The sequence below is a fragment of the Triticum dicoccoides genome, chromosome 1A (genome assembly GCF_002162155.2).
Source record: "Triticum dicoccoides isolate Atlit2015 ecotype Zavitan chromosome 1A, WEW_v2.0, whole genome shotgun sequence".
NCBI classification, from domain to species: Eukaryota; Viridiplantae; Streptophyta; class Magnoliopsida; order Poales; family Poaceae; genus Triticum; species Triticum dicoccoides.
Window position 1 is genome coordinate 124,059,706 of NC_041380.1, and position 12,647 is coordinate 124,072,352.

The following is a 12,647-nucleotide window of genomic DNA, read 5'->3' on the forward strand; positions in this document are numbered from 1 at the left end:
CGATCCCCACGCCACCGCCCCGCCAACGTCGGCGACCACCGCCCCCATCCCGAACCCTAAGATAGATAGTGGGGTACCTCTCTGGCGAGCCCCCCTCCCCGCTGCGGCTGGTTCTTCCTTCACCCCAGCGAGCCCCCCTGAAAATCAACTGACCCAAAAGTCGATTCAGTCGACTGAAGTGTAGTTAAATCGGAGCAGCATCGCAAGCAAGAGCAAGAGCGAGAGCAGCAACACGAGCAAGAGCAGACCAGGCAGGGGACCGAGAGCAAGAGCAGAGCAGCAGCGCGAGCGAGAGCTAAAGCAGCAGCAACTCCTACTGATGTGGACGTCGCCGCCGAGGGAGCGACACCGTGGAGGAAGTGGTCGGCGACGCCGCCGTGGATGGAGCCGTGCCGTGTCGTCTCGGGACCGAGCGCCGGCAGCACCGTGAGATCAAATCAAGAAGAAAATGCAGCGATTAGTGTACAACCTCTTTGGTGGCGCCGGTTAGGCCGCAGCTTCATCCGAGGAAACGGTGATGATGATGCTCTTCCGGTGGTGCAGGTGAAGACGGCGGTGTGGGAATGGAGGTGGCGCAAAAGACGAGGGGAACGTCGGGGCAGCTCCTTGGAGATGGAGGACGGGGTGGCTGAACCGGCGGGACAATGAGATCGACGATGGATCCTCATCCGGTACGGTGGATGAGGGACGTCGAGGTGTTGTTGTGGACGACATCTTCGGGGAAGAGGCTCCGACTAGGTGGCGGACGGAGCAGGGTGTGGGGTTTTGTCGTGGGTTTTCACGGCCTCGGTGTATGAATGGGTGGGCGGATGGGATGGCAGTGGGGAACCATGGCTTAGAGACGCGCTTGTCCGAAATGTGGGGTAAGTTACGAAAGTACCCCCACCGATTTGAGGCGGTTCTTTCGGTTCAGGGGTACCACGGGCATTTCGCGTGTCGGGATATCACAGGAGGTGGGAGTTTTCGCGCGCGTTGTAATTTTGGAATAGAAAAGCGCGGGTTGAGATGGAGGGAGTTGTCGGAGCACAACAAGACAAAGATATATCTTAAATATTTCGGGCTAACAAGGCGCAGGTTGAAATTTCCGGACAAGCCTAACGTGTACTATACCAAATCAATACGCACTACAAATGTCATTCAAAACTTTGAATTCATGTTATGTTCAATTAAAATATTTCGCTACGTGTATAATGCATGCAACCTACTACTTAGATGAACGTTTTAGTGCATTCCAAACGTATATACTATCGCTTGAATATGAACTAAATTTGAATTCGTTTCTCTATTTGAATAAGATCTACAGTAATGATTGTCGTGAAGTCAAAGCATTTGAATTCGTTTCTCTGTTTTAATAAGATCTACAATCATCATTATTGTCAAGTTAAACCATTGTTTGTGTATTATCTTCACAACACACCACATGATTAGTCTCGAGTTACATATGAACTATGTGTACTATATGAACTCGAACTAGATTTTTTGAATCCACTTTATTTTGATTTCAAGTCACATTACATTTCTAGCTCTAGCTAGATCTTCATAATCTAAACCATGTCTCATATGTATAATGTGTTTATCACATTATGTATGGTGCCCCGCCCCCTACGCCTACAAGTATTTAGATGTGAGTTGCAAACACCACACATTACCATAAATTCAAATAAAATGTGAGAATGTTTGATATATAGTATTGTTTAGATTGTTCGATATTTAGTTGTAAGCTGCAAACGCCACACGTTATCACAAATTCAAATAAAATGTGAGATTCTTTGATGTATAGTATGATTTAGATTGTTCGGCATTTAGCTGTGAGTTGCAAACGCTATGCATTATCACATTATGGTATAACATGTGCACAACACGTGTATCACTGCTATATTCATGCATGCAATGTTTAAAACACTATGATCTCCTATTCAAATATATGAATCCGCTTTCATATCAAATTATGATCTTTGTTAGTCTCTTACACCCACACAATCCTCTAACCTTTGTAGCTATCACTAACTTTTTCTCATGCATGCACACGCCCTCCTCGCCCCCCCCCCCTCCCTCGGCATTCTATACACTGGGCACATTCATTTTTTTCTTTAGGTCATTCTCCCAGAGTCTCCACAACTCCTTTCCAACACACACACCGGTCGATAAACCTCTCCAGCGATGCCTGCCTACAACATACACACACACCTTCAATCTCCTCCTTTATGTGTCCTTGCCTCGTGTCTCTCATACGGTCAGACACACGTGTAAACTCTCGCCCCTCTTTTCATCGATCTCACAACCGCACACTCCTCCCCGTATCTAGCTAGTAGTTGGGCCTCTCGCACCACCTCCAAGCTCCATTCTCTCTGTCTATCCGTATCGCTGGGCCTTATTTGCCTCTAACAAATGGACGTACACCGACCGATCTCTCGCTATACATATAGCTAGCTAGGTCCTTATAACTCGTTTTTACCCACACGTCAATCGATCTACCTCATTAGTTGTGTCTCTCCCTTCCTCCGACAAACAACAATTGATCTACCGATCTAGTTAGGTTTGCTTACCAAACACATAGTTCCCCTTCATCATCCATGGATGCGTCCCGACAGATCTATCATGCACAGGCACACACAGAAACAGATCCCCACTCTTATTGGTAACATTGCAGTTCCACCCTCAGTTTGTCTAGTAGGCCTCTCCCACCATCTTCGAGAAGCAACTCCATCACCCATCCAGCACTCTACCCCTCTCCCTCCCTCTCTCTCTCCTGTCTCTCTCTGTCCCATCATATTTCCCGTCCTTCAGTTATGTATGGATGTCGACCGATCTCCCTCAGGACATAGCTGGGTCTCTCCTTCTCAACACATATACGAGTCGTTCTACCTATATAGTTAGGCCTCTGCCTACCCCTTCCCCCACCCTCTCCCCCCACACACACCGATACATCGAGCGCTCTAGTCATGTCTCCCTGCCACACACAAACTTGACATGTGCCCTCTAACATTCCGGTAGGCCAGTCGCCCTATATCTTTGACTTGCACACACACACAATTTCGATGGCTCTCTTCATCGATCTCGCACCCACCCACTTGATCCTCTCTTCGACTCTATCGATAGCTATGACCCCTCCCTCTCTTCTCGTGGATTGCCTGACCCTCTATGTATGATATGGATAGGCCTCCACTTCACACACATTGCATGCAAAATTTTGTTTGAGATGTCATCGACACATATTCCCACAAATAATTCATGAAATCAACCCCCACCCCACCCCCACCCCAAAACAAAAAACACTCACGAACGCGGTTTGTATCTTTCAAACACACCCACGTAGGTGGGGGACGTGCACGAAGAGAAGAGGTGCATGCACGGCGCATGTACTCCCTTCTCTTTCCCAACTACACCCGCGCGGGTACACTGTGGAGCTCATTTCTGTACGAAAAAGGCAACCCACGTGGTAATTTGGCACGTGTACTGGTTGTCCACTTGGTGGAGGGAGGATCGTCTATCATGGGTGAACAAACAAATTGCGACTTGACGTGTTATGTTAAAAAAAGAGGCAAACCATGTGGGGCCTACCTTAGAGGCAAGGCTCTATACACTGGAGTACTTTTGATGTGTCCCGTCAACTCGCAGAACGAGGAGAAGTTTGCTTTGTACGCAGTCTCCCCCGTTCCTAAATATAAGTCTTTGTAGAGATTTCACCATGAACCACATGCGGATGTATATAGATGCATTTTAAGTGTAGATTCATTCATTTTGTTCCGTATGTAGTGGAATCTCTACAAAGACTTATCTACTAGTAATAGGTAGCCCCCACTACTAGGAATTCTATATCCTCTCCTTGAGCCACATCATCAAAATTTATGTAGCCGTTAGATGAAGTAAATCAGTCTATAATAGCCGTCTGATCTAGACGTTGAGACACTCCACACTAAGCCACATGCAAGCATGCAGAAATACCGTGGCACATGCATGTGAGTGGGTTTCAAATCACATCAAAATGTCTGCATGCAAGCATGCACCGGTAGCATGCATGTAAGTGAGCTTTTAAGTCCCATTAACATGTCAAAAAGAAAAATATAATCCCATTATGCAGTAGGAGTTGGCTGATCTTTTTTCCTTACGTGGGATGATCTAAATGATGATGGGAGTTTATTTAGTTTGGCTACCACATTTTTCATGCGGTTATAGAGTTTTTTTAGTTCTACGAAATTGATAATTTTGCACAGAGAGATATACCGCTGTTCCGCGGCAACGCGCGGGGACTCATCTAGTAATATTTAGGAACGGAGGGAGTACTATGTAAAGAGTTAGGTGTCGCACGGTGATAGTCTGAGGTGGGCCATGTAATCACTGAGCCTGCATGTTTTCACTGCTCTTGCACGCCTCTGCTGTAAGAATGGAGAAAATTATAATCTAGTAGTAGTGCCTCCTTTCGCCGAAAGCGTGGGACATCCAGCAGTCCTACCACCTCAGTAATAAAGACCAATGAGCCGTCAAATCACATAGACCCAGCAGTAAGTTGGACGGACGAAGCAACCATCACTCTTGCGCTAGTGAGAGGTCGCGTCCGCTCTGCCCGGGCATGAATGCGGCACCGATTATTTGGAGCGGCGCTGACCGTTTCGGGCGGGAAGCGCGCGCGGGCGATAGAGGGGCTTTGGGTGGGCCAGGATGGTCAGGAGCAGGCGTGGCATCTGTCCGCATGTCCCTACTGGACACGCTTGGAAACGAGAGGATGCACCGACTCTCACGGCTAAAATCGTACACTACACAACATCTCTCTATAGGAGTAGGTCGATCTGTCGCTCTCTCTAACACACACATGTTGTTAAACACACACACGCGCGCGCGCGCGCGCGCGCGCGCACACACACGCACGCACGCACCTTGGTCCCGTTGCACCTTCTAACGCGACTTATTACACCTAGATGGAGGGAGTAGTAAGTATACGAGATACGGTGACACACTGACTTAAGTCGAATATAAGTGCCCAAAATTAATGTGCATGTTATAATAAGGATTCACTTAAAATAGTACGTGAGCGAACAGAGGGATCAATTGGACAGTGTTCCCGAGCAGTAGCGAGATGTGTGAGGTAAGATACACTGCTGGTGCTTTTAATTTTTCTTATTAATTTATTTGTTTCACCCTCTGACTGGTGGGACCCAACATACTACGTGGAGAGAGGTAAGGTGACTAAGGCTGCATTATTTCTGCACCATTGTGGATAGTCTTACCACCAAAGCCACATGACACGATTATGATTGAAATCCCAATGACTCCCACACACACACAAAAAACACGGCATGCTTGTCACACGAATGCAGAAATGTATAAAAGGTTATTTCCCTCTCGTTGAACATAACAGGAGGGTTGTGTAGCTGGTTAGCCTGTTCGCTCATTAAACTTGAGGTCTCGGGTTCGATAACTACACTTGAGCATAATTTGTGCCAGGAGGATTTCTTTGACTGGTCAAAATGTTTTCTAGGGTTTGCACGCTTCACACTCTCTCTCCAGTACATATATACACGCTGGAGCCTCAGCGCTTGTAGTTGCTCTCTTCACACGCCTCTCTCTCCCCTCACTGCTGCTCAAAGAGCCGGCAGGATCCGTCCGCCGAGAAGGGAAGGAGGCTTAACGATGTCGTCGTCAGCGAGGGACTACTGGCACAGTTGTTCACTTTCCACCCAGCGGCGGCGCGGGAGGGCCTCCGACCCCTTCTTCTTCGCCGCCGTCCCATCGCCCACTGAACCACGCCCCAAGAATCTTAAGGTATAATTTACTTACTCCACATGCATTGCTCTAGCTGCATGTATACCATGAATCTAGGACGTGGTTCAAAGAGGAAAGGAGTGGGGGAAAGTAGTGGGAAAAGTTGTATATAGCACGAATCTAGGACATGGTTCAAAGAGGAAATGAAGGGGGAAAGTTGTATAGCATGAATCTAGGACGTGGTTCAAAGAGGAAAGGAATGGGGGAAAGTAGTGGGGAAAGTTGTATCGCATAAATCTAGGACGTGGTTCAAAGAGGAAAGGAAGGGGCGACAATACTAGTTCAAAAAGGAAAGGAAGGGACAAGGCTGTAGAGTTTGAGCAGGACCAGATTTGTTGCGCTCACATAGGGAAAGGTGTCTAAAGATAACAAATCTGGGACCAACACATATGCTCCTTGGTTGTTTGTTCTTTATTGCAACAGACTGTGCATGACCACAGTACATCGGTAGATGCACATGGTGCTGGTGCGTCCACTATCCCGTGCAACTCATTAGCTATTGTTAATCTAAGGCCCTGTTTGGTTAAAAACTCCCTAGTCCCTACCTGCTTGGTTCCAGGGACTAAACATGGACTAGAGGTTATTAAATGACATGCTAAAAGGCCATGTTACCCCTAGTAATGAACTAATAGAGACAAGGTGCGATGCGTGGCAGGGGCAACTGTTGGAAAAAGTCCCAAAAAGACTCCCTCGGGGTCTTCTTTCTTTAGTCCCAAATGCCCACTTTTAGTCCCAAAAAGTCCCTCCTGTTTGGTTTAGATGGGACTGACACGGAGTTTTTTTAGTCCCTACACCAAAATGTCCCTGTAAACAAACACCCTCTAATAATGCCGCTGGAAAATTGATGCAATGCCACAGTTAAAAGCAAATTACATGTTTAACGGATTTTATTGTTAATATTAATCAATGCCACCGTTTGAGAAATGCTACTGTCTTGCTTTCTTTCCCATTTAGATAAGGTAGATACTTCTTTTTGTTGGCTTCTGTGTCATCCACCGTTATTGACCACTAATTATTTCCTTTGCACCTCTATGTAAATAGGGTTATCTACTTCACCTCGTTGCCATTGTGACCTTTTGTTGCACTGCACAAAACACTTATGTTTTAAGAGTGTTTTGTGCAGTTCAACCAAAATGTCACACCGACAATGTTGCTTGATTGCTTAATCTTAGTGGAACTGCACAAGAGGAGATCTTACTTCCTATCCGTTAAGGCGAATTTGGTTTAGATCTTCTTCTTGTAAGTTGTTTGAATTCCGCATCATGAGAGGTCAGTACTAGCCTTCTTTCACATGATTCTGCAGTGTGCTTTCATATGTTGTGCTACTTGTACGATAATGTTGCTTGATTTTAGTGAAGTGCACAGATGGAGGCAAGACTTCCAATCTGTATGTGCACCATAATATCCCATTGAGGTAAGATAAGGATATTTCACAACTGCTGGCCTGTATTTTGCCACTTCCATCAGAAAATTAAGTTTAGTACTATACTTGTGCTCCCTAATTGACATGCCAAATCTTACATTGAAGGCGAAGCTTGTCTGTTATTGAACCAAGTGATGAAGGGGAAGAACAAGCGGAAGAAAAACAAAAATCAACTCCCGGTGCTATAATGAAGCACTGGAATTGTGATGACACAAGTAATGATATAGTTTTGCATCTTAATTTATTGCTATGGCTGGAACGAGCAATTGTTTTGCCACTGATTTGATGCCACTCTTAATGTAATATGTAATTATCTCAACTTGTGCAAACAAGGATCTTCTTTGAAGATGCCATATATTTTAGTGGAACTGCACAAGAAGATATTGGAAACATTAAGCTAATCAAGGAGTATATAGTAAGCATGGCCACCACCGTAGATAGCAACAGATGGTTCCGAAGAAGTGCTTCATCTGTATGCTCTACACAATAAGCCTCCTGACAAAGGTTGGTACTCGCCCACTGATTCCATCCATATGATTGAGCTTTGTCATCTCTATTGGTGTTGTGCTACTGTTTAGATACTGTCATGAAAAAGTGGTATTGTCCTTGAGAAGTGCTTCATTTGTGTTGTTTTAAATATTTCCTTTCCTTTTTTTCGAGCAAACAGGGATGCTAGCATTTAGTAGTCCTCTTGTCTTTGCACAACAGGATCATCTTCCCCTGAAGAAGAATATGGAGTACGTGAAGTAACTAGTTCCGATTATGCCAGGATGAAGAAGCCATGTCTATCTTCTCATCAGAAGGAGCAGTTGAAGGATGGTTACATTACTCCCCACAAGACCAAACTAACTTCAGCTCAGAAGGACTGACAAATCTCCATATTTTTGCTATGATGCGCGAGTACAATGTTGTTCTAGGATTCTTTCTGGCGAGTTCCATTTTTCTAAAAGTGTGCTCTACATGGACCATGTATGTGCCTGTTGAAACTGCCAATTCATAGTACAGTTTGCTTTATACTAATCACTTTTTTGTATTTGTGCAAACAGGGGTGCTCAGCTTGATTTCAATGAGAACTGCACAAAATGTTCATGAATACATCGAATCATTCATTTCCACCACAAGAAAGGTGGTGCCGATAAGTTCAAGGCGTTGCAACATATGAGGGCGAAATCATACAAGCTACGCGCGAATTTGGTTGATTTTGGTGGAACTGCACAAAAAGAATAGCTGGTTTATTTAGCACGAGGTGCCATGTCAATGTCCGAACTGATGGCAAACCCTGCCCATTCCACAATCGTAGGCATTTGATATTTTGGAATGGGACAACCTTGTCAAATTTTGCTCATTGATTTTAGCAAGACATGCGTTTGATATTTTCGAATGGGACGCCCTTTGCTGTCAGCAGCGTCGATCAATTTTTTCTTTATTCTTTAGTTGTGAAGTAAATATTGCCTCTGACATGTGAGTCGCTGAGATGCATAATCATCGATTGTTTTGAATGTTCTCTATGAATTGCCAGTCCTGTGTGTTTAATTGCAATGTACAGAAACGCTAAAAAACTGCTCAAACTCTTTGTACTCCTTCTGTTCCTTTTTACTTCGCACATTGTGAAAGTGCATGACTTTTTTTATAAGATTGGTCAAAGTAGAGATACTTTGACTGCAGACAAAACTTGTATGCAGACTAGAAAGGACCAGAGGGAGTACATGTGAAACTGCTGCAAACGAGGTGATCACCCTGGGAATAATGCTAATACGTATTGTTTTGCATGTTCATCCAATGCCAGTGATACAGGAATTCGAACTAATCGAAATAAATTCATTCATACACGGTCGAATTTCATATAAACATGCCGGATTTCATTACATTTCATTTCATACATTCTTCAACTAAAAAGGGGTGCGCTGGAGGTATAATTAATTAACCGAAGCTACCCACCTGTGTCCCGCTGAGCCGAATAGAAGCTTCAGTGACTTAACTGCAGGTGCAGTTGCGTAAAACTGACATGTGGCCTGTTGGGCCCACATGTCAGTCAGCCAACTGCATCAGCAGTTAAGTACAAGCATCGTTCTTCTCCAGCGCAGCTCTCCAACTCCACGTCGCCGCCAAGAAGCTAACCGACGTCAATGGTCAACCCGCCTAGCTTGGCTTCAACCGGACGGTAGCAGTGGTGGCCTTACTTGGACCCGAGTGGCGGCGACCTACCGTGTTCTACTCTTCCTTGTTTTTTGTGTGGCGCGGCCTCGTTGGCAGCGGGGCGGGGCCTCGGTGGAGCCGGTGATGTCCTCTGCCTCGTTGTTGGCGGGGTGGGGCCTCGGCGGAGCCGGCGGTGTCCTCTGCCTCGTTGTTGGCGGGCGGGGCCTCGCGGAGCCGGCGGTGTCCTCTGCCTCGTTGTTGGCGCCGCGGGGCCTCGCCGGAGCAGGGGCTCGTCGACGCCAGTGGAGCGGGGACTCGCTGGAGCCGACATTGTCCTCTGCCTCGTCCTCGGTCTCGCCAAACAGCGCCTCGCCCGCTTCATCACCCTCTTTGCTAGCCTCTTTGTAGGCGGCCGCAGCCTCCGCCACTTGCATGCGGTACCGCCAGCGCTCGAGGCGGCCCTTGTAGGCAGAGCAGTACGAGTCGAGCATCGCCTCCTGCTCCGCCCGCTCCGTGGTGATCTGCTCCTCTGCCTGCAGGTGCTCCTCGAGGAGATGGTGGTTGTAGGCGGCGTCGACCTGCGCCTCCCGGAATTGCTCCTCACGCATCTGCCTCACCATGTCCATAGATTGGGCACGGGCCTCGCCGATGGTCATGGTGCAATGCACCAGCGAGGATGGCGCGGAGGAGGGGGTTGGCGCCGGATCGTCGACTACCATGTTCTCCATTAGGACGTCGTCATCCTCCGGCTGCCTGCCGGCCAGCCGGTCGGCAGCAATGGCTGCCATCTCCTTGTGGTCCATCGTCCGCCCGTCCTGAAAAGCGCTGGAGCGCGAGGAAGCCATGGTGGGCAGTAGTGGTGTGGACAGGAGAAAGGGAACGTATGTGAATGACTGCGGCTATGGCTGGCGCAGCAGTTTATATAGCAATGGTGGGCGGGCGGAGGGACGGACGTGTGGCGCCGGAGTAGCCGCCTCGGCAACCGCGTATCATTAATGTGGGCGGCAGATGGACGGACGGATGACACTTGTGTCGTTTGAAGGCGGAGCAATCGCCTGCACCGGGAAGTGGGGAGGGCGGCGCTGACTGTTTCGGGCGGAAAGCGCGGCCGGACAAGGAGATGACTTTACTTGGAGATGATGACAATTGGGACCCACCAGGTCCATAGCCTCACGTACGCAAGTGCCTCCTTATTATATATATATATATATATAACTATAATTTATTTTGCTTCCTCCTGGTTTCCTGACATCACGGTCTCACACCATTGTCAACCTATTTAGTACTCCCTCCTTTCCGGTTTATAGGGCTTATCTCAAAATTTTAGTTTTTCCATTTTATAAGGCTCAATTTGGTTGTTCCCCATCACATGTTCAGACTTCAAGGTGCATTAAATCATTGCATGCAAGTATTAAGAGAAAACTGACAAATGCATGCACTTTATGCATGCATGCATTGCAATTAATGCATTCGTAAACATACTTTTTTGAGGAAAACAAGAGCATTAATTGGGTGCTTTTGCAAACTACAAAAAATATTCCATCACTCATCATCTACCTTGGTTGGTGAGATTTTTGAAATGAGGGAGTAGTCAATAAACGAGAAAATTGCATAAGAAGTGGCTGACAGCTGGGACCAAGTAGCTCGAGCAGTATTTGTGTTTTTGAGGTGTGAGCACTGTAGAGTTTTTCGATGTTTAGCCCAGATATTAATTTTTCTCCTCTGAACAACAATGAAAACATCGCTGGAGGTATTAACTGGGCGGGTTGTGGCCCGTCTAGCCCACGCCAGATATCCAGCCCAGATATTAATTTTTTCAAGATGAAAATGGCTAGCCCAGCTATACTTTTTTAGGAATACCCAGGCAAGGTCAAGTTGTTATTCTCCGCCCACTGGGCTGCAAATCTTTCCTAGGAGAGATGCATTAGGCTTAACAAGAAAATGGGCTTTAAGAAATAATAAATAAGATGTAATTATAAAAACTGGGCAGTAACTATAAAAAATGTACCAAACATGTGATTACTTTATAAAATATTATTTTTGGATATTGAAAATTTTAATTTCATTAATTATTGCGAGCGTAATGTTTCATTGGATTTTTACGTAATATAAATTTATATTGAAATTGTATTTAATCTGACTAGAAATTTCGGAATAAAAATATTTCGGATCCCATCAAAATGTGGGAAATTTTATTGAATTATGTTTTGAACGGTTGGTTGAAATGGGTTGTACTTTTAACAAACTGTAAATGGACTGTAGTAAATTCCATTAGAATTCAAAAATGGGCTACACATTCTTACAAATCTCAAATGGGCTATAAGTTCTCTGCCACACACTTCTGGCCTTACTAAGTTGATGCGTCCCTAAAAGCAGAGTTGGCGCGTATGCAAGGCTTTGTCACTTATAGTCAACACACGATTCTACCAGCAGTGGTCGTTGGATGTCCATCCAACGGATGTCGTGCTTCTTCTTCAATCTCGGACATTCTAGCTTCACCCGCCCAAAAAATAATTCCTTCCCCTGACATCTGGGGCGCACCGTTTCGGAAGCTGACCTGTGGGCCTACTAAGTTGACGTACCAAGGGCTTTGTCAACTTAGTCAATATAAACGATTCTAGCTGTAGTGGTCGTACGATGTCCATCCAACGGCCGTTGTGATTCTTCAACCTCTGGTCTTCTTGCTCCAGCCGCCCAAAGCAGCGCCGGTCGTGCCGCCTGCTCCTGCCTCCCGTGGACAGCTGTGCTGCCGCGGAGGCCTCACCGCCCCCTACTACTCCCACCGCTGGCCAGGCCATCCCTCCACTCACCCACACCCCCTGTTATTCTGCGGCAACGGCAGCGCAGCCGAACCAGTGAACCCTCGTCCTCCTCTCCGCGTGTGCATCCACTGCCACGTCTTCCCGGGCTCCGCGTCGTCCCCTTCCTAGGCCTCGCCGTCGTCCACTGCCCTGGTGCTCTCGGCGCGGCGTGGTCAACATGGTCAAGGAACGACTTCCATCGGACGTGGACTGTACGTGGAGAGGCTGATAGCTGGGTCCACGGCAGCCGCAAGGAAGTGCCTCCTTATTACACGCAAAATAATTATTCCTCCACCTGACAGCGGGGACCCACCGGACGGGCCACCGTATTTTGCGAAAAAAATGATTCTCCCCCTGACTGCTGGGACCCACAAGCTACATCTTCGCATGCAAGGAAGTGTGCGCGAAAAAAAACAATTCGCCCCCCTGACTGCTGGGACCCACCAGCTACATCTTCGCACGCAAGGAAGTGCGTCCGAAAAAAAAGGATTCGCCCCCCGACTGCTGGGACCCACCAGCTACACCTT